The following is a 27,773-nucleotide window of genomic DNA, read 5'->3' as shown; positions in this document are numbered from 1 at the left end:
AAATTTCCTTTTCATTAATTCCCTCTTTTCTTTTTTTAAATTGAAGTATAATTAATATGCCATGTTACATTTGTTTCAGGTATACCATTTTTTTGTTTGTTCATTTGTTTTCATTTTTTGATCCCTTAGTATATGCCACGCATAATAAGCATTGGGAATGAGGAAGAGTGAGCAAGATCTCCAATCTCTTTTCCATGTCAGAAATGCCTTCAGGCCTTCTGTCCATTTTGTGGTCATTGCTTTAATATATGTTATCATCACCTGTTTATAGAATTATTTTGACTAACAGTATTTTAGACTTTTCCAATTTTAAACCAAAGTACACATTGTTGAGAATCATTTTTGGCTCACTCTGTTGGCAAGAGTAGAAATCAAGCAAGATTATTGAGATCAGGATATCACTGAAAAAGGACATGAACCAAAAATGTAGACAACAGTTATGTGCATAAATGAATGTGGAATATGTGCAAAAATATACATGTTACAATCTTTATCTCAGAGCTATTTATAATAGTGAAATAAAAGACATAATTTAATCTCCGTCAGTATCGTGATAATATAATAAACAGTATATATTATTCAAAATGATGCATCTATAATTTCTGACCTAGGAAATATGTCCACGATACATTTTTAAATGTGTGTGTGTGTGTGTGTGACTGACAGAGAGAACTCTGGAGGATTATATATCAAACTGCTAAAATTGATTATTTCTGTGTCGAAGAATTATGGTTAGCAATTGAAATTTTTTCCCAAGATCATGCATTATAAAATTTATCAAAATCCTAATGTAAATAGATTTATCATTACGACTTAGATACAAATGAATATATTCATATTTATAAAATGGGATTTTCACATAAAAAACCATTATAATGCTATTTGATGTAGTAAACAATATAAAATTTGAAGTTATGAGTACTTAGAAAAATATACTTAGCAGTTTTCCCATTTACTTATCTGCATTATAAAGTAAGATTTTTTCTGCTGCTGTTTTTGGTTAGATTATCATGATTTCATGGTAAACATTTATTATGGAGATGGCACAAAGTGTCCAACAGATTGAGGGCATTATTATTTAGTCAGGAACTCCACTAGGTGTATAAAAATATGTTTGTTGGACAAGTTTATAGTTGTATGCAAGTGAATTTACCTTCTATTCTCCCTTCAATTAAAAAAAGATACCTGAGTTTTTATAGTTTTAAGCTCTTAACTGTGAAGATCTCTTTATTTTTTCTAAGTATCTTATAAATATTTAGAGAAAGAAAGGCTCTTTAATAGATGATTTAGGTATAACTGAGAAAAATTTACATGATAAAATTTTTCTGACAGTGATTAGTAATACTAGGTTACATATAACCGGGGTGAAAAATTAGTGTCAATCAGAAGTTTAGGCAATAATATGGGATCACAATCTCAATATCCCTATGGCTCATTTTTCTCAAATTGTGCCGTATTTTATCCTGGTCATTTTATCACAGAGCTCAAAAGTCTCATTTGCAAAGAAATCATCATGAAGTATTGGGAGGCTAAAAGAATCCAAGTCTGAGTATAGGCAAGAACCAAACAAGATCTATATGAATTTCTATCAGTCCTCCCATCCTCTTTATAAATTGTTAGATGCTTTATTATTTTCCTATTATTTGATTCACTTTAACTCTGGAGTATGTTTGGGATTATGATTTTATTACTGGTTAGGTTCTTTTTTTTATTTTAATCTTTCATATATATATGTTTACTGGTTAGGTACTAATTCAACAGAATTGCCAAGTGTTCTTCCACATCTTCCTTCTCCTTACAGCCCATCAGTTTCCAAGTTCATTTGTCTTCCATAGTAGCCTCCTTCCTTTCTTTTATGACTTTTCCTCTGTCATAGCAAAATCCCTCTCTTTTCTTTCCTTTAGGTACTCCAATTGCCTATGTTGGGTCACTTGAAGTTGTCTTACAGTTCACTACATTTTTTTTTTTTCCTTTCTGTGTGTCATTTTAGATCATTTGTATTGTATCTTCAGCTTCAGTAATCTTTTTTTTCTGCATTGTCTAATTAAATTTTTTTAACATATGGAATACAGTTACTATAATTGTTTTAATGTCCTTGTCTACTAATCTAATACCTGTGTTAGTTCTAGATTGGTTTCAGTTGATTGCTATTGTCTTCATTATGGGTATAATTATGGGTGAAATAGGGAATATCTTCTTCCAAATGAAGCTGAACCATGGAGAAATAAAGAGATGTGTTGGATTGGTTGAGTATTAAAGACATGTGAGGAGTTTTTTGTAGTCTTGGAGTAGTTTGGGAAGACTTTTTGGTTGAAGGAAGACTAGTTGGTTCTTTCCTTTAAGTTCAAATTATGTATCTACCTTGATGTTAGGGCATATAACATTTGCAGAAAAAAGCAGAAGGAAATGTTATTTACTTCTCTGTTGAATTTTTAGGACCATAAAGACTTGAGGGGAGAGGTAGAACAATGTTCACTTAAAACAATGAAACAATAAAAAGTTAATTTCTAGCTAAAATAGAATACAATTATGTGCATAAAGGTGATTGGAATATTGTGATTCCTTGGCAAGTGAGAAAAGGAAAGGACTTCATACTTTCGGAAGAAGTGTTTATCATTTGTCTTTGCACATTTATTTCTTACCTATATGATTCTGACAGAATGCATCAAGGATATAACCAACTTTCTGGTGTTTGCTTTGATGTTAACCTTACGAACAGAAATGCTGGTGTATGTTTGTGTATAAAACAGGTCAAAGATGGCCCAGAAATGAGTTTACATTGTGCTTTATGATAAGATTCTTAAAATGGTGAAGGCATCAGCATTGATGTGGACTCATTCTGCCGATTTTATGATTGTTGGATATAAAGTTTAGAAAGGTTAAGTGCTCACAGTCATAAAATAAATCTCTGAAGTATTCATATAAAACCCCACAATTTCTGGTTTCAAAACCACTATTCTGTTCTCTGCCTCAGATGCTTTTAAGCTTGTAAGTTAGAGGCAGTAGAAATTCTACTGTTTTAGATAGCATTAATGAAATATCATAACTGTACACTTGCTTATGTTTAAGGTACAAAGAAACTTTAATCTATATTCATGTTTTTTAACTAAAAGTTTTAGTGTGAATATTAATTTCATTTAAAGAATATTCATAGAATTTTAGAGAAAATTAAAATCTTTACGTGCAGAATACAATCTGCATTTGCTTTGACAACTAATTAGTTTACATATGTAAAATAAGTACCTTTCTGTATAGTATATAATTAAGATGCAATGCTAGGATAGCATTGACTGCTTAATTAAAGCAATTAGGTTATTAGTGGATCATGGCACAGCTTACCTTAAGAGGTGTGAACAGAATACATCATAGATTATGATACAGTAAATAGTCATTGAGTTCAAAATACTTCCCATGCAATAAAACATAAAGAATATTTGAGGGCTTTACTTCACATTTCATTCATTCTTAACACTGTAGATGCATTAAAGGGGGGGAAAAAACAACAAAAAACCTTACAGCTTACTGGCTTTTTAAGACTTGGTGCATATCATCTCAGTGGATTTACCCACACTGTGACCTATTATTCAAAGCAATGAAGTCCCTAATAGAAAGCCCTTGTTTGCCCGGAGTGTCCCATAATGTATCTGTAATAGGAATCTTTACCAGTGAGTGATAGGTAACTGGCTAAGGGTTCAGAGAGATAAACCCGGCCTGTGCCTCTGTCTTTCCATTAGAGAGCTATTATGTCCCTCACCTTATTTGAGAAGAGTGGTGGCATTATCATGGGCTTTGAAATGACTTAATCCTGGATTCAAATTCTAGTCTCAATAATTATTTCCTGGTAAATTAGGGTTGGATGCTTAATTTTTCTGTCTCAGTAATGATAAAATTGTATCTGCTTCATAGACAGGGACAGATCGGGGTTTTGTGGGACTTAAAGCTACACTTTGGGAGTGCTTTTTAGGGAAAAGAATACAAAACAAATGATTGTGAACATTTATTTAGAATTAACAAAGAGATCACAACGAAATTTAAATTTGAAGAACCTGACAAATTCCACATACATAAGAAAGTCTAAACTGTATTAATTAACTGCCTGATACATCCTTTGTTATACTTTTTCTTTGGTTGTATATTCTCTAATAACTTCTTTATGTTGTAACACATTTGAATTCTTTAGTGAGAACGGAAATATAATTCCATCTTTTCTACTAGCATGGTTGATTATTTTTAAATTAATAATGACAATTTAAAAGGGTTCTGTCAGTTCACAAATAAATATTATGTCATGTGGATTTTGAAGGTTATCTTCACACTTGGGAAACTTCTATCATGTTTCTTTTGTATACAAAAGTAATACTTTCAAATGTACTTTCTGTACTATTGTTACGAGTCTGTGTCCTATCAACACAGCAATTTTAATAAATACTATTTCATATAAGTCTCATTTTTTCAAATGCATGATGCCTTTGTAGTCATATGCATTATTGAGTATATGCCTGACAGAGAAATTCTTTGTGATTCCGTGCTGATAAGAACTGAATACTCCTCTTCCAATTTTATACTTAGGACTACAAGAATATTCCAACAACAACAACAACAACAACTTCTGAGCTTTGTATTTTTCATACCTCCATTATTTACATACGTCTGTTGTTGAGTGTTCTGGGACATATTTATATACTGTCATGATCTATGTATGGCCTAAGCCTTTGCGACATGATGGTGGGTGTCTCAACACAGTGGCCCTTGGAGTATCCACCATTCTTATACAGTGTATTCAAAATGCCTTAACCATACATGAAAGGGGTTTCATCTACTAAATACAAATTTTATGTATTCCCAATTCAATTTCTGCTAGCCAGATAACAAAATTGCCTTTGGCTGCTCCAATGCACCCTGATATGAGAAGAGATTGATGACAGAGATGAAGTTGTTTGAAGAGATCATCAGTCTTAACTAACTGTGGTTAAAATACTTAAATTGTATAGACTTAACATAATTATAGGGCCGTGTGAAGCAATTGCTAGGGTCTCACCTTTGGAAGAAGCTATGTAAGCAAATATCCCTGAAGCTTAAGGTTCACTAGGTATATGGCAAATTTGCTTCTGGTTTAGTGTTTACTTAATGTCTAAATAAAAGAGTATATTCAACTATATATATATTTTTAATACTATCCCCACAAAACCTATTGACATATAATACCTTAGAAAGAATACCTTCTATTATTTTTCTATTTCAAATTCAGAAAGTCTTATGCAAATTGAAACAAGTTCTAGATAAGATCTCAGTAAGATACTTCTTGGTCCTTGTCAACAAATAATTAATGAAATATTTCCAGTTTAATTTTTTTAAGTAAGCGAGTAACACTTTATTAAAATACCACAATATATATTTTAATTACAAACCTCCAACTGGTAATTGATTAAAATATACAAACATCTCGGTAAAATTAAGTACTTTACTATTTTTCTTGAATTTTTTGGACAATTTTATTATGAAAAAACTGATTATTTTACATGATATAAAGTGATTTGATAAAAGTATTAGGGCATTATTAAACTTTTTATTGTCCTTTCATGATCCGTTAATGATGAAAACATTCTCTTAAGAAAAATCTGTTATTATTCTCATTTTTAAAAGGCTTACTTCTGCTGGATAATGGTTTCTTATGTAATTCCAGAAGTTCTCCAGTGTTTTTATCAGCTTCTTGAAATCTTATATGTTAAATAGAATTTGCCATTTTACTTGATAATCAATTTTCATTTCTTTTCCATTATATTTTGTAATATTTAACATATAGAAAAAATTAGACTGGCTAACCAGGCAGGGATAGACATATTGTAAAATAGAGATGGCTTATTTGGGGAAGACTGTATTAGTCTCCTTAGGCTGCAATGATAAAATACGATAGGCTAGGTGGCTTAAACAACAGACATTTATTTTGTCACAATTTTAGAGGCTGATAAAGTGCCAGCAGAGTTGGTTTCTGGTGAGACTTGTCTTCCTGACTTGTAGATGACTGCCTTCTCATTGGGTCCTCACATGGCCTTTTCTCTGTGCATGCATGGAGAGAAAGAGGTCTTTGGTGTCCTTTCCTCTTAAAAGGACACAAGTCCTAAGGTGTTAAGAGTCCCCCTTTTATGACCTCATTTAACCTTAATTACTTCTTTAAAGGTCTTATCTCCAAATACAGTCACATTGAGGGTTAAGGCTTCAACATATGAATTTTGAGGGAACACAGTCCAGTCCACAACAGGGACTAACATTATGAATGCTCAGATTATTAATAAATATGTTCATGTTATGATTATTTTTGCTTCTCAGTTCTGCATAATGTATACTTAGATAATAAATATCCATTATATTACAATGTTTATTTCAACACTTAATTTCATTCCACACTTTTTGTCTTCATGTGTTGTGAAAAGAAATGGAATATAATTCTTATCTTTGTTCCTCTATAAGCATAGTTCTATTTTTGTTTTTTCCTCTGCCTTCTTTTAAGATTTTTTTCCTTTGTTTTAGATTTTCTGCAATTTGAATATGATATGCCCAGGTATATGTTTTTTTGGGATTTATCCTGCTTGGTATTCTCTGAGCTTTCTGGACCTGTGGTTTTAGAAAGTTCTCTGCCCTTATTACTTAAAATATTTCATCTTCTTTTCTCTTTCTTCTTCTAGTATTTCCATTGTCCATTCCTTGCTTTCTCTTTTTAGACTCTTTTTTTTTTTTTCCCTTTTGGCATGCCTTGTAAATCATTGTTGAAAACTAGGTAATAGCAACTGAGGTAAATAGGCCTTCAGTGGAAGGTTTTATGTTAATCTGGCTGAGACGTGGACTGTGTTTGTTTGCTGTAGCTGTAGGTGCCAGAGGCTTCCAATAAATGTCTTTATTTTTGTCTCCTCTCTTGTCTTTGGATTTCCCCATCAGCTGCTCCTCAGATAGAGTCTTGTCTCGTAGCTTTTTCAGATCTAAGCCACTGTTATTACACCGGAGCCCTGCTGGTGTGGTGGGTAAGGTGTGAAGGATGGGGGAAGCATTGATAATCTTATGATTAAATCTCAGTTTTTTAGCAGACAGTTATATGTACCCAGGCTGTGGCCTTCACAGGTGTTTCTTAGCTCCCCACACCTTAGGTGAAATGGGAAGGTGAGGGGGGCTGGAGTTGGAGAAATGCCTTTCCTACAAGTGAGAAAAGGCTCTTGAGGGCTTTCTACCTGGAGAGAACACTTGGCATCTTTCAGTGGTGACTTCTCCTCTGCCAGCATCCTTAGGGGACCTTTTTTGGCTATTTATCTTGAGAATCTCATGGAATCCCTGGAGGTAAAAGCCTGGGAAAATGTTGGCACCTCCTTAAAGCCCCAAGAGTTCCTCACTCTCAAGTCCGTACTCACTAGCCTCTAGCAATTAGTCAGCATTACTCTTCAAGTATTCCTGCCAGTTTATGACTTCAGGAGCTTCTCCTCTGGTAAACACGTCTCTGATATGACTCTATGGATTTGCTTGTCTCTACAGGTTTCAGGACAGCAGTTTGCCCTGTGACCTCAATCCTCTGATGAGTCCAGGAAAAGCATTGATTTTCAGTGACTTTTTCTTTTTCATCCTTTCTTACTGTAAGGGGAAGATTGATGACTTTTAAGCTCTTTACATGAATGTTGGAACTGAAACCAGAAGTTACATTGAAATTTTGCTTCCAAAAAGTTATACCAAATTAAAAATTACAGTGTATTAATTTTTCATAATAATGATAATGATATCATTTGAGAGCTTACTCTGCATGAGTCATTGTGCTTATATGCTTATATGCCCAATTTTATAGAAATCATAGTTGAAGATAAATAGTTTGGAGCTGGACTGCCTGGGTTCATGTCAGGCTTTGTCACTTATTAATGGGCTTTGGGAAGGTTATTTAACTGTTCTGTGTCTCAGTTTTATCATCTGTTCATGGGAACAATAATAAAACCTACCTCATAGAGTTGCTATGAGGTTTTAATGAGGTAACGCATGAACTGTGCCTGACATAATATGAGTGCTATGTGTTTTCTTTTATCATCTCATTTAAGCCTATGATAATCCCCTGATGTAGATATTCTTTTTACAGAGAGGGAACAAAGTCACAGATAGTTGAAATAATTTGACTAAATGCTATTAAATGGCCAGTCCAGATTCCTAAACTGTACCTATGACTTAGAGATAATATAGAAGAAAAATCTCCCATCCTAATGCCCATAATTGGCCACATAATTTTTATGACTTAATATAATGCTCCTAGCCTGTAGTAATGGGGTAATGCTATTTAGAAATTAACTTTTATGTATGTATAACCCAGATATTATGGGTTAAATACATGTATCTCATGGCCTGGCTTTACTCTGCACATATTTTGATTTGTAAAACTAGGCTTTTATGTAAAAAAAAAAAAAAATCTGAAGGACTCTTGCAGAGTCTCCATAATTTTCATTACCTTGTTACGTATTTGGTTTTCACAGGGCCACTCATCAGATATTGATACGATATTTTGAAATAACAAGGTCATGCAAGCATATAGAGGGCAAGCATTCTGCAGTCCCTCCATGAGCTCACAGTCAGTTCCCTGGAGAATCAAAATATTTATTGTTCTTACCTGGATTATCTCTTTTTCATCGTGATTTTCTTTCCCACTTTTTTATCTTTCTGTTTGGGTAAGAGCAATACCTGTGCTTTAAATCAGTCATGTATCTTTTTAATAAGCTCTGCTTGTACTGGCAATGGGAGTACCAGACAGTCGCCAATAAGATTTATACAATATGTATAAACAATCAATATTTATACCATAAAAAACTTCCAGCTTTCAAATGTCATTGTCATTATTGACATAAGATACCTCTTTACCAATTTTTGTCCTTTCTGGAGGATTTTGGAGGTTGTTCTGCTTTCCCTAATATAGCAGACACTGAAAAAGTATGGTTTTCACTCTTAGGCAAACCATAAAACCCTCTGTAAGAGGAAATAAAACTCCCAAACTCTTCTGAGAGGGATTCCCACTTGGTGAATCTTTAAAAGCCCATAAATCCAGAATTATATTGCCTTTGATGCAGTTCTCTTTCAGGGGAAAGACGGAGCCGAGGAGTGGGCTCTCAGCTCAGGGTTGCCATAAACCGTGATCCACGGCACAGTTGGGGCACTGCTCTTCCAGCAGGGACCCAACAAGCGGCAGATCCAGGGAGACTCCCCTTCCTCCCCCAGGAGGAGCAGCGCAGGAGCTCACCGCAGGGACCTGCTGGGTTTGGAGACTCCACACAGGGTCGTGTGCCAGAGACAGAAACCCTCGGTCACAGGCCAGGTGAGCACGGAGTGTGGCCAGAGACTGGGGAGACGAGAGTGATTGACTGCTTTTCTCTGGGGGTGCGCACTGAGGAGTGGGGCCCCGAGTTCTTGGCTCCTCTGGGGCAGAGATTGGGAGGCCGCCATTCTCACTCTCGTCCTCCAAAGTTGTACGGAAAGCTTGCAGGGAACAAAAGCTCCCGAGAGCAAGCCTGAGCAGATTATTTAGCCAGAACCGGGCAAGGGAGGGGCAATTCCGCCTCCGGCAAAAACATTTGGGAACCACGGCAACAGGCCCCTCCCCCAGAAGATCAGCGAGAACAGCCAGCCAAGACCAAGTTTACCGATCAATGAGAACGGCAGAACTCCAGCGCTAGGGGAATACTGCACATAGAATCCATGGCTTTTTTACCATGATTCTTTAGTCTTTCAAAGTTAATTTATTTTTAACTTTCTTTTTCTTTTTTTTTTTTTTGAATTTTTCTTTTTCTCTTTTTCAACCAAAATCTTATCAATCCCTTTTTTTAAAAAATCTTTTTTATTTTTAATTTTTAGAGTCATATTCTATCCCTTTGGGTAGTTAACCCTATTTCTGGTATATATATAAGTTGTTCTCTCTTTAAAATTTTGGGATACAGTTTCTTCTAGCAGACCAAAATATATCCTAAATCTCTAGTGTATGGCTTTGTTCGAGTCTCCTGCCTGATCACATTCTCTCCCTTTTTTTTTTTAAATTTCTCTTCTTTCTTTTTTCAACCAACTTCTTACCAATTCCTTTTATAAAATTTTTTATACTTTTCATCTTTACAGTCATATTCCATCCCTTCATCGTATTTACCCTTATTTTTTGTACACATATAAGCCTTTCTTTCTTTAAAATTTTGGGAGGGAGTTTCTTCTAACAGACCAAAATATGCCCCAAATCTAGTGTGTGGCACTGATCTCTTCACCAGCCTGATCATATTTGATCATATTCTTTTTTTTTTTTTAAATCTTTTCCTTTTTCTTTCTTTCTTCTTTCTTTCCCTTTCTTTTCCCCTGGTTTCAAGTTTCTTCTGATTTGTTTAGTGTATATTTTTCTGGGGTTGTTGTTACCCTGTTAGCATTTTGTTCCCTCATTCATCTATTCTCCTCTGGACAAATGACAAGACGGAAAAAAATCACCTCAGAAAGAAGAACAAGAGGCAGTACCGACTGCCAGGGACCTAATCAATACAGACATTAGTAAGATGTTGGAACTAGAGTTCAGAATGACGATTATAAAGATACTAGCTGGGCTTGAAAAAAGCATGGAAGACATTAGAGAAACCCTTTCTGGAGAAATAAAAGAACTAAAATCTAACCAAGTCGAAATCAAAAAGGCTATTAATGAGGTACAATAAAAATGGAGGCTCTAACTGCTAGGATAAATGAGGCAGAAGAGAGAATTAGTGATATAGAAGACCAAATGATGGAAAATAAAGAAGCTGAGAAAAAGGGAGACAAACAACTACTGGATCACAAGGGCAGAATTCGAGAGATAAGTGATACCATAAGATGAAACAATATTAGAATAATTGGGATCCCAGAAGAAGAGAGAGAGAGAGGGGCAGAAGGTATATTGGAGCAAATTATAGCAGAGAACTTCCCTAATTTGGGGAAGGAAACAGGCATCAAAATCCAGGAGGCACAGAGAACCCCTCTCAAAATCACTAAAAATAGGTCAACACCCCAACATCTAATAGTAAAACTTACGAGTCTCGGAGACAAAGAGAAAATCCTGAAAGCAGCTTGGGAGAAGAGATCTGTAACCTACAATGGTAGAAACATTAGATTGGCAACAGACCTATCCACAGAGACCTGGCAGGCCAGAAAGGACTGGCAGGATATATTCAGAGCACTAATGAGAAAAATATGCAGCCAAGAATACTATATCCAGCTAGGCTGTCATTGAAAATAGAAGGAGAGATAAAAAGCTTCCAGGACAAACAAAAACTAAAGGAATTTGCAAACACCAAACCAGCCCTACAAGAAAGGGGTCCTCTAAGCAAAGATAGAGCCTAAAATACATAGACCAGAAAGGAACACAGACGATATACAGTGACAGTCACCTTACAGGCAATATAATGGCACTAAATTCCTATCTTTCAATAGTTACCCTGAATGTAAATGGGCTAAATGCCCCAATCAAAAGACACAGGGTATCAGATTAGATAAAAAAACAAGACCCATCGATATGCAGTCTGAAAGAGACTCATTTTAGACCCAAAGACACCTCCAGATTGAAACTGAGGGGGATGGAAAACCATTTACCATGGTAATGGACACCAAAAGAAAGCTGGGGTCTTATATCAGACAAATTAGATTTTAAACCAAAGACTATAATAAGAGATGAGGAAGGACACTATATCATACTTAAAGGGTCTATGCAACAAGAAGATCTAACGATTGAAAATATCTATGTCCCTAACATGGGAGCAGCCAGTTATAAGCCAATTAATAACAAAAGCAAAGAAACACATCGGCAACAATACAATAATAGTAGGGGACTTTAACACCCCCCTCACTGAAATGGACAGATCATCTAAGCAAAGGATCAACAAGGAAATAAGACTTTAAATGACACACTGGACCAAATGGACTTCACAGATATATTCAGAACATTCCATCCCAAAGCAACAAAATGCACATTCTTCTCTAGTGCCTATGGAACAGTCTCCAGAATAGATCACATCCTAGGTCACAAATCAGGTCTCAACCGGTACCAAAAGATTGGGGTCATTCCCTGCCTATTTTCAGACCACAATGCTTTGAAACTAGAACTCAATCACAAGAGGAAAGTCAGAAAGAACTCAAATACATGGAGGCCAAAGAGCATCCTACTAAAGAATGAATGGGTCAACCAGGAAATTAAAGAAGAATTAAAAAAATTCATGGGAACAAATGAAAATGAAAACACAGCTGTTCAAAATCATTGGGATGCAGCAAAGGCAGTCCTAAGAGGAAAGTATATAGCAATACAAGCCTTTCTCAAGAAACAAGAAAGGTCTCAAATACACAACCTAACCCTACACCTAAAGGAGCTGGAGAAAGAACAGCAAATAAAGCCTAAACCCAGCAGGAGAAGAGAAATCATAAAGATCAGAGCAGAAATCAATGAAATAGAAACCAAAAGAACAGTAGAACAGATCAACGAAACTAGGAGCTGGTTCTTTGAAAGAATTAATAAGATTGATAAACCTCTGGCCAGACTTACAAAAAGAAAGGAGAAAGGACCCAAATAAATAAAATCATGAATGAAAGAGGAGAGATTCCAACCAACACCAAAGAAATACAAACAATTATAAGAACATATTATGAGCAACTCTATGCCAGCAAATTAGATAATCTGGAAGAAATGGATGCATTCCTAAAGATGTATCAACTACCAAAACTGAACCAGGAAGAATTAGAAAACCTGAGCAGACCTATAACCACTAAGGAAATTGAAGCAGTAATCAAAAATCTCCCAAAAACAAGAGCCCAGGGCCAGATGGCTTCCCAGGGGAATTCTACCAAACATTTAAAGAAGAATTAATACCTATTCTTCTGAAACTGTTCCAAAAAATAGAAATGGAAGGAAAACTTCCAAACTTGTTTTATAGGCCACCATTACCTTGATCCCCAAACCAGATAAAGACCCCATCAAAAAGGAGAATTACAGACCAATATCCCTGATGAACATGGATGCAAAAATTCTCACCAAAATACTAGCCAATAGGATCCAGCAGTACATTAAGAGGATTATTCACCACGACCAAGTGGAATTTCTTCCTGGGCTGCAAGGTTGGTTCAACATCCGCAAATCAATCAATGTGATACAATACATTAATAAAAGAAAGAACAAGAACCATATGATCCTCTCAATAGATGCAGAAAAAGCATTTGACAAAGTACAGCATCCTTTCTTGATCAAACTCTTCAGAGTATAGGGATAGAGGGTACATACCTCAATATCATAAACGCTATCTATGAAAAACCCACAGCGAATATCATTCTCAATGGGGAAAAACTGAAAGCTTTCCCCCTAAGGTCAGGAACACAACAGGGATGTCCACTATCACCACTGCTATTCAATGTAGTCTTAGAAGTCCTAGCCACAGCAATCAGACAACAAAAAGAAATCAAAGGCATCCAATTCAGCAAAGAAGAAGTCAAACTCTCACTCTTTGCAGATGATATGATACTTTATGTGGAGAACTCAAAAGACTCCACCCCAAAACTGCTAGAACTCATACAGGAATTCAGTAAAGTGGCAGGATATAAAATCAATGCACAGAAATCAATGGCATTGCTATACACCAACAACAAGACAGAAGAAAGAGAAATTAAGGAGTCGATCCCATTTACAATTGCACCCAAAACCATAAGATACCTAGGAATAAATCTAAGCAAAGAGGCAAAGAATCTGTACTCAGAAAACTATAAAATACTCATGAAAGAAATTGAGGAAGACACAAAGAAATGAAAACACGTCCATGCTCATGGATTGGAAGAACAAATATTGTGAAGATGTCAATGCTACCTAAAGCAATCTACACAATTAATGCAATCCTTATCAAAATACCACCCACTTTTTTCAAAGAAATGGAACAATAATCCTAAAATTTGTATGGAACCAGAAAAGACCCAAATAGCCAGAGGAATGTTGAAAAAGAAAAGCAAAGCTGGTGGCATCAAAATTCTGGACTTCCAGCTCTTTTACAAAGCTGTAATATCAAGACAGTATGGTACTGGCACAAAAACAGAGACATAGATCATTGGAACAGAATAGAGAGCCCAGAAATGGACTCTCAACTCTATGGTCAACTAATCTTCAACAAAGCAGGAAAGAATGTCCAAAGGAAAAAAGACGGTCTCTTCAACAAATGGTGTTGGGAAAATTGAACAGCCACATGCAGAATGAACCTGGACCATTTCCTTACACCACACACAAAAATAGACTCCAAATGGTTGAAAGACCTCAATGTGAGACAGGAGTCCATCAACATCCTAAAGGAGAACACAGGCAGCAACCTCTTCGACCTCAGCCGCAGCAACTTCTTCCTAGAAACATCTCCTAACGCAAGGGAAGCAAGGGCAAAAATGAACTCTTGGGACTTCATCAAGATAAAAAGCTTTTGCACAGCAAAAGAAACAGTCAACAAAACCAAAAGACAACCGACAGAATGGGGAGGATATTTGCAAATGACATATCAGATAAAGGGCTAATATCCAAAATCTATAAAGAACTTATCAAACTCAACAGCCAAAGAACAAATGATCCAATCAAGAAATGGGCAGAAGACATGAACAGACATTTTTCCAAAGAAGACATCCAAATGGCCAACAGACACATGAAAAAGTGCTCAGCATCGCTCGGCATCAGGGAAATCCAAATGAAAACCTCAATGAGATACCACCTCACACCAGTCAGAATGGCTAACATTAACAAGTCAGGAAATGACAGATGTTGGCGGGGATGCGGAGAAAGGGGAACCCTCCTACACTGTTGTTGGGAATGCAAGCTGGTGCAGCCACTCTGGAAAACAGTATGGAGGTTCCTCAAAAAGTTGAAAATAGAGTTACCCATTGCACTACTCGGTATTTACCCCAAAGATACAAATGTAGGGATCTGAAGGGGTACGTGCACCCCGATGTTTATAGCAGCATTGTCCACAATAGCCAAACTGTGGAAATAGCCAAGATGTCCATCGACAGATGAATGGATAAAGAAGAAGTGGTGTATATATATATATATATATATATATATATATATATGCATACACATACATACATACGTACATACAGTGGAATATTATGCAGCCATCAGAAGGAATGAAATCTTGCCATTTGCAATGACGTGGATGGAACTGGAGGGTATTATGCTGAGCGAAATAAGTCAGTCAGAGAAAGACATGTATCATATGACCTCACTGATATGAGGAATTCTTAATCTCAGGAAACAAACTGAGGGTTGCTGGAGTGGGGGGGGGGTTGGGAGGGAGAAGGTGGCTGGGTGATAGACATTGGGAAGGGTATGTGGTATGGTGAGCGCTGTGAATTGTGTAAGACTGTTGAATCACAGATCTGTACCTCTGAAACAAATAATAATTATAAATGTTTTTTTTTTATCTAGTAACAGAATTTTGACCTCACTAACATTTGTAGAACACTCAACTTGATAACAACAGAATAATTGTTTTCAGGTATACATATTCAGGTATACATGATTGTGATGATGGTTTCTCAGGGATATAGATATATAGATAGATAGATGTTAAATCTTATTATATTGCCCAGTAAAACTTCTGAGAAGATATACAGTATCTTTGACTCCACCATTCTAAATGAAATGTTTGAATATAAAAGTGATACAGAATATAAAAGCTCAGAAAAAACAAAAAGTGATACAGAATAAGTTAATGCTAGATATCCAAATGTACCTGTTCATGGACTGGCAGAAGAAAAAATGTGGTTCCCCCCTCCCCTGCCGCCCAAATTCATGGAAAATAACTAACTGGCTGTATAGATGCTATGGACAGAATGGTGTTCTCCCAAAATTCCTATGTTGGAGCCCTGACCCTGAATGTAACTGTATCTGGTGATAGGGGTCTTTAATAGGTAATAAAAGTTAAATGAAGTTACAAGAGTCTAATAGTACTGTGGCTTTATAAGAAGGAGAAGAAATCTCTTTTTCCCATTCCCACACTGTCTCTACATCTCTTTCTATGTGGTCACAGTGAGAAGGTGGTTATCTGCAATCCAGGAAAAGAGCTCTCACCAGAACCCAACCAAGCTTGCCCCCTGCTCTTGGACTTGCAGAGTTACTTGTGAGTAAATACATTTCTCTTGTTTGAGCCACCTAGTCCATGGTATTTTGTTATAATATTTCAAGCTAACTAATACAATCGTTACATATGAATGCATAGGCCATGATCTCTAAAGTGTGAAAATTAAGTTTTAAGTTTTATGGTGATTGTCAAATTTGAGTTGACATCAAATTTGAGTTAATACTTTGTTAGAGCAAAAAAGGGTACTTAAAATTTATTTAGTTTGAGCCCAATTTTACATCAAAGAGTAGTAATAATTGTCTTTTATTAATTTAGTATTTGTATTGTTTATATTACCTGAAAATTACTAACCACTGAATATTTCAATAATTTATTGAAATACAGTTTTGAGCATCTGGTTAAGTAACTATGGTTGACTCACTAAGTTATTAAGGATTTCAAATGCCCTTTGTCCTTCTTATTCTATACCAGAAGACAGAAAAAACTATATTCTTGCTTCTCTAGCCTCCTTTGAACCTATAGATCTGTGTGAAACAATTCTGTCTAATTCAACATAAATGGCAGTTTGGGGGGAGCTTCTGGGAAGTGTTTTGATTTTCCTGATAAAAAGAAAAGATAACATTGGTCTCTCGATCTCCCAGTTCATTTCACTTTCAGTGTAGTTATGATATTGGCTCCTAGGGAAAGGAAAAATCATCACAGATACACATCTTCCAGCACTTGGGCAAGTGAATGAACTCCAGTGCACACTTCCTCTATACATGTTGTTGTATGAAAACAAATATTTAAGTCACTGAAAGTTAAGTATTCTGTTTAATGCAGCCAAATCCAATCTTAATTAATAAGCTTAATGTATCTCAAAAATATTGTTTGTTGTTGAGGTTACAGAAATGGAAAATGTTGATTTTGATTCTGAACACTTCAGAGTATCATGAGGGTGACAAGTAAAGAAACTTGTTGGAGAGAGTTGGAGAGAGTTGTCTTGTGAGGTGAAGACATAACGCTAAGGAATCATTCCCATGACCATTACTCAGCCAGTTCAGTACAGAGACTCCCTGGGTATGAAGGCTTGGAAGGAAGAGTATTACTTAGCTAGACAAAGAGGTGGAAGGGTGTTCTAGCCTCTGGGAAGAATTGCCCATGTAAAATGTCTTGATCCTTATTTCAAAATACTTCGTTAAGCCATCCACTTTTCTCCCTCCCTGCCCCATCAATTCTACTTTAGATCACAGCCTAACCTAGCTAAGTCTCCTCCAGTTTTTCCCTCTTCTGCACTCACCTCCATCCAGAATCCTTTTCCACTACCACCTAGCGAGATCTTTTTAAAAGAAAAGAGATCGTGTCACTCCACTACTTTCAGTCTTGCAATGGACACTACCATAAGTAAAATGTTTGTAAGTTTATGTAATAAGTGTCTAGAAAGTATGAAGATGAGATAGAAAAATGAAGCCTATCAGGCAACCAAATAATAACCCCTTAGAATTAAACCTGGATTTGACGACGTGACAAATATATCAACTACAATACACAAACAAAACACCTCTCTTTTAATGCTTTTTGGACAGCTAATATTTTGATTGTGAGACCTATTTATTTTTATTCTTATTTGAAATATTTCCAAGAAAAACAGGGGAGAGTAGGAAAAGAAAGAACGCATTGCTGAACCGGTTACCCTGAATGGCATTAAGCTCTCATTGTGTGTGGTGTGTGAAAATGAATCTGACATAGTTGATTATAGAATCAGTGTAGTCGCTTCATGCAGGTGAGCAGAAAAACTTGGCTTGTATGCCAACATTGCTGAAAGCATTTATAGGAAGGAAAAGCCAAGCACTCCCTGGTGTAATACACCCCATAATCTGTTGTGGGGACAAGCAAGCTCAGCTGCAAACAATTGGGAACATAGCAAAATCTTTTACCTATGACTTTATGCAGATGCTTTGTTTTTGCAAAAACCTTTTTCACTTTGCCTCTAGAAATGTACTGAGATTTCCACACAGCATACAGGGAGTAAAACAGTAACTTACAGAGGGATGTGTTTTGGGGATGGTTCAAATCGGGTGGTTCAGCACAGGGATGACTCAAGATATTTTACTGGCTCAACCTGCGTTTAAGGGTCTGGGATCAAGAATCAAATTACAAAGTTGTGTTCTTTGTTTTCTAACTGATGGGGCTGGAGGGTAGCAAAAGGGAATGAACAATTATGAGAAAAGGAGGAGACCGTGAGGTTATTAGCTAGAGACCTTAGTGTGGCAGGTCATATATTATCAGAGAAACTTACCAAACTCCCTTAATTTTATGTTACCAAGAATGTTGTAGTTATAATGTGCATTGATCTATATATCTCTTCATCTTTGCTTTTCTGATTTGCAGTTAATGTATGATTTAGCTATTATATACACATGATCAAATGTCTTTCATTATGTTAATAGAAAAAAGCAACTTTAAGAAATTAACATGCAGTTTACTTTGTCTCCTTTGCAGTTTAGTTTAAATATTTGTACATATTTGTGCACAATATAGCAATTTCTAAATTTCATATTTACTGTCCCTGCTCTCACATTGCTTACTGGACTGCTTGTATTTTGTTATTGGTCTCTTTTCCTTTTCCTCTGCTAAAAACACATGAACAAATTAATTGCCTGCATGTGATAGATGTGTATCAATAAATTAAGGGAGGAAAATTACACATATATTTCTAGAAATGAAATCATTACCACAAACTCTGTATTACTTATGATTCTAGTCAGATGTACTCAGTCACAGCACTGCCTGACGCCTTTTCTGCTTGTACAGAGTAAGGTCTGTGACCAGTGATGTATAACCCGTAAAGAAAGCAGACAGAATTGATGTGAATGGAAATTCAGAATGGCCAAATTTTGATTTAAGCTCCTAAAATTAGACAGCCGTGCTGATCAGTTCCTAATGTTGCTAGTGAGGTTACAGAAATAGCCAATGTTGTTAAAGTCATAAGACATAAATTTAATGCAACTACAGTCCTGCAATCACCACTGAGCATTTTGTTCCCACCAGACACAGAAAATAAGCAATCTCTCAGACCCAACCTTTCAATTAAGGAGATGGGAGGAAATCTGTTGTATGGAGCAATTCAAAATGAATAAAGAGAGTATGTTTTAAAGTGAAATAAAGTGGCTGAAAGGTATGGCTACTTGTGTCAAATTCAATCTCTTAACTGCAAATTTGATTGGTGTGATGTGGAATAGAGTTCTAGGTAGGAGACGAGGTCTTCAGAGTCACTGCATACCTGAGTGAACTGAGACAAGCTTCTTCATCTAAGAGGTATTACAAATCTTATTTTTAGGTTCGTAAGGTTAAAATGAGAAAATCCATATGAAAGATCTGAAACATGGTAGAGTGCTAAATAAAACGCAGTTTCCTTTCTTTTCTTTTTAGCTCAAGATTCTCTCCTAGTAATTGGGAACAAATTATTCTTAAGAACTCCAGAACAATTCACTAACATTTGCTCGTTTAACTAAGGAACTATGTAATTTACAGAAACTAAATACACCATAAGATTTAGCGAAAAACAGTGTGATAGAATTTCCATCGTCCAAAGTAATTTTGCATTGACAATAACCAAAATGGAGTCAATCACTTATATAGTGAAATGTAGGCATATTTTGTCTTGGAGTCTCTAAATAGATGAAAAAGTAAGAGTGGAAATTATTGTCCAGATAGTGATTATTGTTGATGTAAAAATGTGCATTTTCATAAGTGGGTAAACAGTCTGTGGGGAGGAAAAAAAAGAAAAAATCTTCTAATAGAAGGTTTGGTGAAATTAGAGAAATTGTTAAGAGCCGAGGTAATTTTCTTAAAGGAATAGCACCAAACATAAGTGGCAAAGTGAAGCACTCTTCCAAAATTATTTAAACACTCAAGAAGGTTAGCAGGATAAAAAAGTCCTAAGATTTTTTGGGGTCCTTTAAGCAGAGAAGCAGAAAGCTTAGTTCAATATAATTCAAAAAAACATGTATTATTTATCAAATGGCAAATACGGCACTGAATATGAAATAGTTGTAAGACGTTTTCAGCCCCTGCCCCACAGAAGCTGGCTGATACCTCAGTGGGGAAGAAAGGCAAGTCAGCAGATAATTCCAATGCCATCTCATTTTAAGAGTTTTATATGTAAAGCTCCAGAGTGTAAGCTCTGTGAAGGCAGAGATTTTTGACAATTTTGTTTTGTTTGCCTTGTTTTATCTTAACTGATAAACCTACAATATCTCAGTTTATGTAATTGGTACATGGTAGATATCAAGTAAATAATTATTGAATGATTGAGTAATCAAATGAAAAAGAAAACATTCTATTTAAAGGGAAATAATTTTAATTTTTCGTGGAAATGTTTCCCAAACTTTACACCATCCACCCTATTAGTAAAAATATGTACAGGAACATCCCCACCCTAGGTATATGAATGTTTATATACATGTACTACTGTGCTAATCTGTTAAGAACATTAGAGAGTATAAACAAATAGAGATAAAAATAAGATACAAACCAATGGGAATAGAAAATCTAATATTTTTCTTTGCATTCAGTTGTAAATATTTTTGTGTTTCCTGGGATGCATGGAATGAGTTTGTTTTATTTGGTTTTGTTTTGAAGGAACAAATATGGTAGTAAAAATGTTATCTGATGTTTATGTGACAAGGTAAATTTAGGGTGATCCCCAATTTTTCAATATATATAATCCTAGAAGTGAGAACTAAAGGAATACATGCTTTTTAGCTGGTAAAATTGAGTAAATGATCTGGTACATTTCACTTGGCAAAGTCAGTCAAGAAAAGAACATATGAAATAACAGTTATAAAGGTATTGATTGCATCCTTGAGTGAGTTAATTTCCAGTTTGTGGGTAAAGGAAAACTTTGCCTTATGAAGATAATAGAAAAAAGTTTCCTGGTAAAATATATTAGATTGTTTAACCTTTGAACATAGTTAAACAGTTTTCTCTTTTACTGCAGATTTGTTAGATCCAAATTAAGTAACTAATACTGAAGACAATATAGGAAACAAAATAAGAAATGCATTACAGTTAGTGGAACTTTATTAGCAAACATAAAATTATGCTTGATTAGACTTCAATTTGTATTGAAAAATTTTTGGTTACCTTATATCATGATTTTTTCCAAGGTGATATGATTGATAGAATGTGGCCAACATAACCCAGGCAAATGGATATGACTTACTTGAATGTAGATAAAAGATTTAGTAAAAGATACAATTACTAAACACCAATCAACAGGCTTGAAGATGCTGTCTGAAAAGTTCTTACTATCTTATCGGCATTGTTTGACCCTACTGGTCTCTGTCATCTGTTCTGGAGATTCTGTTTACCTTTAACTAAGTGTACTGGTTATCATAATACCTTTAGGAATTGTTTTCAGCCAGATCTGAACGTGGGCTGGCTGGAGTTATGGTAGACCTGGGAAATTGATATTGGATTCTTCCTAACAGAGAGCACTCAGAGTGTCCAGGGCAATGAACAGGAAAAAAGCCCAGCATATTTTGAGTGTACCCTGCATGGAGGAGTCCAACAACAGTTTCCCAGGTGTACCATCACTCCAGCCATCCTACTCTTAACCTGGCTGAAATTTATTCCTAAGGTGTTACACTAGTGTATATTAGTAAATTTGATCTTGGGCATCTATGGCAATAGAATAGGTGGAATTTCCCAGATGGATCCAAAGACATAAAGGATGTTGTTCATCCACAGGATCCTGTTTCATCAGTGGCAGTGGTTTTGTTTTTATTGGCATTATCATAAGATACCATGGTAGCCCCAGCACAGTTGAGATTCCACCACCTTTGTCATGAATAGTCTCAGGAGATAGTCTTATTGCAAATAATTTCATGAAATTCTCATTATTGGGGTATAGAAGATTATATTAGGTCATATGTAACATTTTTGAGTATCCACTGTGGCCAAGGAGATAAAATGCTCTGATTAGCAAGATACTATTTCCAACATTCAGAGTGTAGAAGTAGTTACATATGCCAAACCAGATGTGCTATATGAGTCAGGGAGGGCTATTCCCCTTTGAAAAATCATTGTTATCTGAAGTCAAAATAGATGATGGGTAATTAAAATGATCAGATTTCCTTTATAAAGTAAAATCCTCAGATACTTCTCTCTTCAGGGAACTATCATCTGAATAGCACCCACTTTTATTAAAATGTCACTCTTCATGCGGAAGAAATCTTGATATAGCCTGGTGTGAATCAGGTTACATCCTTTCTAGTGAAGATTTTTTTTCTAAATGTCCCCTTACAATATTTGTCATATATCTACCAACTATCTTAAAACACACCTGTTTTTTCAAATGCAGTGGATATTTTATTTTTATAGAATTAGCATTTTCATCATTACATAAAGTCTGATAATTGATATAATTAAGAAATTGAATTGAGACTATCCCATTAGCAGAAAAATTTATAAACATCTGATAAAGATTTTTTTTTTCTACTCAAGTCATTTTTCCTCAAAGGCCATCCTTTTGAACTGGGAATTAGCAAGTCATTCATGCTTTATGGCAGTATATGCTTCTGAAATTCAGAGATCACAGAAGTTAAAGAAGAAAAGACCTTTAAAATGACCACTAAGTCAAGCTTATGACTTTCTGTCACAGCAGGAGAGAGAGAGAGAGAGAGAGTTACTGATCTTTATTGTAAAAAAAAAAAAAAAAAAATCTATTAAGATTATAATACAGTGTAGAAATACATAATCACTTCCAGACCATTAAAGGCAAAATTTTCAAACATTTTTAATTGAAAAGTATTTGCACTCTTACTTTGGTGTTTTAATATGTATTTTCTTTCAACTTAATTTATTTTAAAGGTGCAGTTTGAATTATCAGGGACACTTTACTTAATAGCAGAAATAGAAAGTACCTAATGGATTTCAAGCAGTTTTATATACATATGTTATATATAATTGTGTATATGTAAGTATAGATGAACCTGTACATTTGTGCATAGTAAGAGCATATGTGTAGAATTGCTAGAGGAAAGATAACTAGATAGTGTCTTCCATTGGTTTAATTGATACTAAGCTATTATTTTGAATTTTCTAAACTTTTAAGCTATTAATACTTAGGATATTTTTTTCTTTGATTTTCTTCCAGGAGTAAATAATTTCAACTTTATTTACCTTTATATGATAAGCTGTATTAAATCAAACCTTAGAAGCCTAATAAATTAGGCTATCACTAGCAATATTGTTTTTAGGTTCTGAAATATTGTATTTAATTTTTATGTTTGATGTGATTCTCTAAGTTAGGAAAGTACGGATCAAACAGCATATTGATCACTTGGACAGGACAATGTTATTTCAGAAAGCATAATGGTATTATTAAGACAATTTTTTCTCTTTCATATTTATCCTCCATTGCACATTATCATAAAGCTGACCTCAACATGAACTCATTAAAACTCACTTATCTAAAATTTATAATTTTTGGGGCACCTGGGTGGCTCAGTTGGTTAAGCGACTGCCTTCGGCTCGGGTCATGATCCTGGAGTCCCTGGATCGAGTCCCGCATCGGGCTCCCTGCTCGGCGGGGAGTCTGCTTCTCCCTCTGACCCTCCCCCCTCTCATGTGTTCTCTCTCATTCTCTCTCTCTCAAATAAATAAATAAAATCTTTAAAAAAATAAAATAAAATAAAATTTATAATTTTTGAAACTCTAGGAATCTGAAAATTAGGTCAATAAATCTACAGAAATTGTATTATAAAATAAGTTGTTAGAAAACCCTTTAAGTTTACTTAGGACCATTTACTAATGTTTTATAAAGATTTTAACAAGTTTATCTATTTTCAATGCACAACTTTACTGAAACATTTATATATATATTCTAGTTTGCTAGGACTGTCATACCATTGTGCCACAAACTAGGTTGCTTAAAATACCAGAAATGTATTGTCTTAAAATTCTGGAGTCTAGAAGCCCAAAATCAAGGCATCAGAAGGCCATGCTGCCTCTGAGACTTTGGGTAGAATTATTCCTTGCCTCTTTCTAAATTCCAGGAATCATTGGTGTTCCTTGGCTTGCACCTGTGTCAGTGCAGTCTCTGTCTCCATCATCACATGGTCATCTTTACATCATGTTCCCTTTGTCCATGTCTTTTTTTGTATTCAAATTTCTCCTTTTTGTCAGGACACCAATCAGTTTAGGGCCTATCTTAATGATCTTATTTTAATTTGATTACCTCTGTTAAGATCCTATTTCCAAATAAGATCACACTATGGGATTTTGGGACTTGGAACTTTAACATACTTTTTTAGGAGAGATAATTCCATCTGTAACAGGGAATGACAGAGGAACATGTAGTGATATTAAAAAGAAGGAAATAGATGGGCGCCTGGGTGGCTCAGTCATTAACCGTCTGCCTTCAGCTCAGGTCATGGTCCCAGGGTCCTGGGATTTACTCCTGCATCGGGCTCCCTGCCCAGTGGGAAGCCTACTTCTCCCTCTCCCACTCCCCCTGCTTGTGTTCCCTCTCTCGCTGTGTCTCTGTCACATAAATAAATTAAATCTTAAAAAAATAAAAATAAAAAAAAAAGAAGGAAATAGAAATAACCTGGTAACATGTAAGTCCAGAGTCAGAGAACAATGAAACTTTACTCCAAGCATGGGGGAGGGGGAGAAGGAAAGAAGAGACCAGAACAGGAAAGGAAAACAAAACAAAATGAAACTCTCAGCATAAATGAGAAAAGAAATGCCCTACAAATCTCAATGGGATATAATAGGATAACTGATTTTATAATGGAATTAATATTTGATGTCCATAGTGATTCTAAGTTATCAATAAAGTAACTTACTTTCAATACAGTTTATTTAGAGAAATAGTAAAGTTTTTGATATATATTTTGGGGAAAAAAACCTCTATTTTTTTATGTATACAGCACCTTGATTGTTTTTAGGTTATCAGGAAAGTTTAATGAAAATCATATTTCCCATTGGTCCTAAATACATGTAATGAAGCACTATTATGATTTCATTTTATTTCTAATTTTTGTTTTGTCACCACAATATGAAATTCTATAATCTAACTTTAAAACAAAGAAAAATTTGACACATGCTGATAAAAATACTGTAAAAATACAAAATATGTAAAGAAGGAAATAATTAGAATGCATTTAAATCATTTGAAGTTTCTCAAAGTAACATTGTAAAAGGGAGCCCTGAGCTCAATATAGTGTTCTTTTGTGTCTTAAAATATGCATTCTTATGAAAAATGAGATAGTTAAAAAAAAAATACTAGTTTTCGTAATTCGTCACCAAGGATCAAGAAGGGGTTAAAAAAGTATTTTAATGATAAAATCTAGGGGCACCTGGGTGGTTCAGTCAATTAAGCATCAGACTTTTAATTTCGGTTCAGGTCATGATCTCAGGGTTTTGGGATGGAGCTCTGGGCTCTGTGCTTAGTGTGGAGTCTGCTTGTCCCCTTCCTTTCCCCGGCTTGTGCTCTTTCTTTCTCTCAAATAAATATTTTTTTAAAAAAATCTTTAAAAAAGTCTAGAAGCATTTTTAAATCCTCAGTGCAGTCACAAATGCCATTTCCAATTTAGTTCTGATTATCTTATCATATCTGAGATTTTTCCCAATAAACTGGATATAAGGGAAAGCATTCTAACATTTTTTCAAATATGATCATTTTCTACGCTTGTTTAAAACCTTTTAATGCCTCCTCTTTTGTCCAGTTGTACCGTTCAAAGACCTTGACTATTTCACTCAGTTTTCCCTTTTTTTCCTCTAGCCTAGTATCTCAATCAGCCCTCTACCCATGGGCTGTTACTGAAGTTCCCAGAATGTATCCTACTTTAACTTGGCACCTTTGCAAAACTGTTCCATTTGACTTAAACAGCTTGGCTCAATTCTGCCCCTGATGTTCACAGAAATAATTCCTGTTCAGTTTTCATATTTCTTCTGTCACTCGGTCCAGGAGCCTTAGCAGATGACTCAATATTGTATTACCATCCACTTACATACCTTTTCAGAGTACTCTGTATATAGCAGTTATCACCCACTATTAAACCTGACCATAATCTTGTATTCTTCCTTATACTATCTAATTGAGGACAGGACTATGTCTTGTTTATTATCTTATTCCCAGAATCTAAACACTGCCTGGCACATAGTATGGACTCAATAAATAAATTTTTCCATACATTTTTATTCCTATATCATTTCATAAACTGCTTCTAACACATTTGTAGAATAGAAGTGAATTATTTGAAGACAATGTAAATTCTTCCAAAGGATCTCAAAATAATTTGTAACCATGATTTCTTTCATCTGTTGTCATGGTCTAAATTTGTTTTTAATCTACAAGTGCAAGTGATTTTAATCTTTTAAATTCATTATTAGCTATATAAAGTATTTCTTTTCTCAGTAGCTAGAGAAATACATGAAAAGCATTAAAAAAATCTGAACCTCCAAACAGCTGTCTGGAATTCTTTCACTCTGCACTCTAAAAGATTTATTCAAAATAATGATTATATTTTATCATAGTGTTTAGAGTGGTCTGCAGTCCATATTTTGGCAAAAGTGCGTATCTCAGAACACTGTAACTTTAATAGGTAGGTATTTCATAGAGAGTTGGGTGGGTTCAATAGATTATACTTAAGGAAAATGTTTAAAAAACTCAAACTTTTTAAGACCTATTATCATTTTTTTCTCTTAAACTTCAAATTTTGGCATGTGACTCATACACAAAAGTTGACATAATAAATTCTAAAATAATTTCTACTTCTGTAGTGTGAGTAGCTCAGTAGAAGTCACTTGCACAATATTTCATGTAATCTTTATGGTACCATATGCTTTTTGTATACATTGGCAATAATGTTTATGATAGTTTTATGTTCAATAATTTAGGTAATATGGTTGTGATGTAGCAGTACTATTATACCAAATGTTCCTCATCTCCTACCTGTTAGATCACTTTCTATAAGAGGGTTATGTTATCCCTTACTCTTTGATGACACTCTTGCCTATACAAATTAATTTGGCCAGTAAAATTGTAAGCATGAATGATGGTATGAAAGGCCAGTAAAATTGTAAGCATGAAAGATGGTATCTTTTCTGAGCAGAAGCTTTCAAAATAGTAGAGCTTGTCACATTCCTTTTTCCTCTAGACCAAGACAAGTGACGTTCCAGGTGGGGCCTGCCATGGCACTGTGTATTCTGGAGAGACGGCTTGAAGCAGAGATGCACTTGACCACTTGAGATTCCTCCTTCATATAGCTTCATATAGCTTAACCTCTCTGACGTCATTTTTCTTATTCGGAGACAGAGTGAGGATATCTTTTCATGTCATCTTTATGTATAGTTAAGCAAATATAAATAAATCAGCTAATTACCTGGAAATTAGGATAGAAACAATCAATGGTAGAAATCTCTGTTACTAATCTTTGAAATTTAGCTAGAAGAAAGTTACCCCAGGTTTTCCTTTGGTATTAATAAATGAATTTTCAACATTCAGAAAACAATGGAAAATAATGTAAATAACCCTTATATACACATCCAGCAAGTATCAGTACTTATTACTGATAAAAATAATTAGTTATTTTAATTTTATTATAATAAGTATTTATTAATTATTAGTATGTTGCATTCTTCTGATCCATCCATATCTAAAAACAAAATACAAAATCATAT

General features: G+C 35.0%; 1 long non-coding RNA gene across 3 annotated transcripts in view; it reads left to right on the top strand.

Annotated features, from left to right (window-relative positions):
• LOC144380151 (uncharacterized) overlaps window positions 1–27,773 on the top strand; it is a 691,469-nt gene that overhangs the window by 377,331 nt on the left and 286,365 nt on the right. For all 3 annotated transcript variants that reach the window (XR_013443970.1, XR_013443972.1, XR_013443971.1), the window contains exon 3: window positions 16,047–16,136. This is a non-coding gene — a long non-coding RNA (uncharacterized LOC144380151). The remainder of the gene's footprint in view (window positions 1–16,046; window positions 16,137–27,773) is intronic.

This window comes from Halichoerus grypus, chromosome 14, assembly GCF_964656455.1.
Source record: "Halichoerus grypus chromosome 14, mHalGry1.hap1.1, whole genome shotgun sequence".
Classification (NCBI taxonomy): domain Eukaryota; kingdom Metazoa; phylum Chordata; class Mammalia; order Carnivora; family Phocidae; genus Halichoerus; species Halichoerus grypus.
Note: the sequence above shows the minus strand (reverse complement) of the source record. Positions and strands in the feature narration are given on the sequence as shown.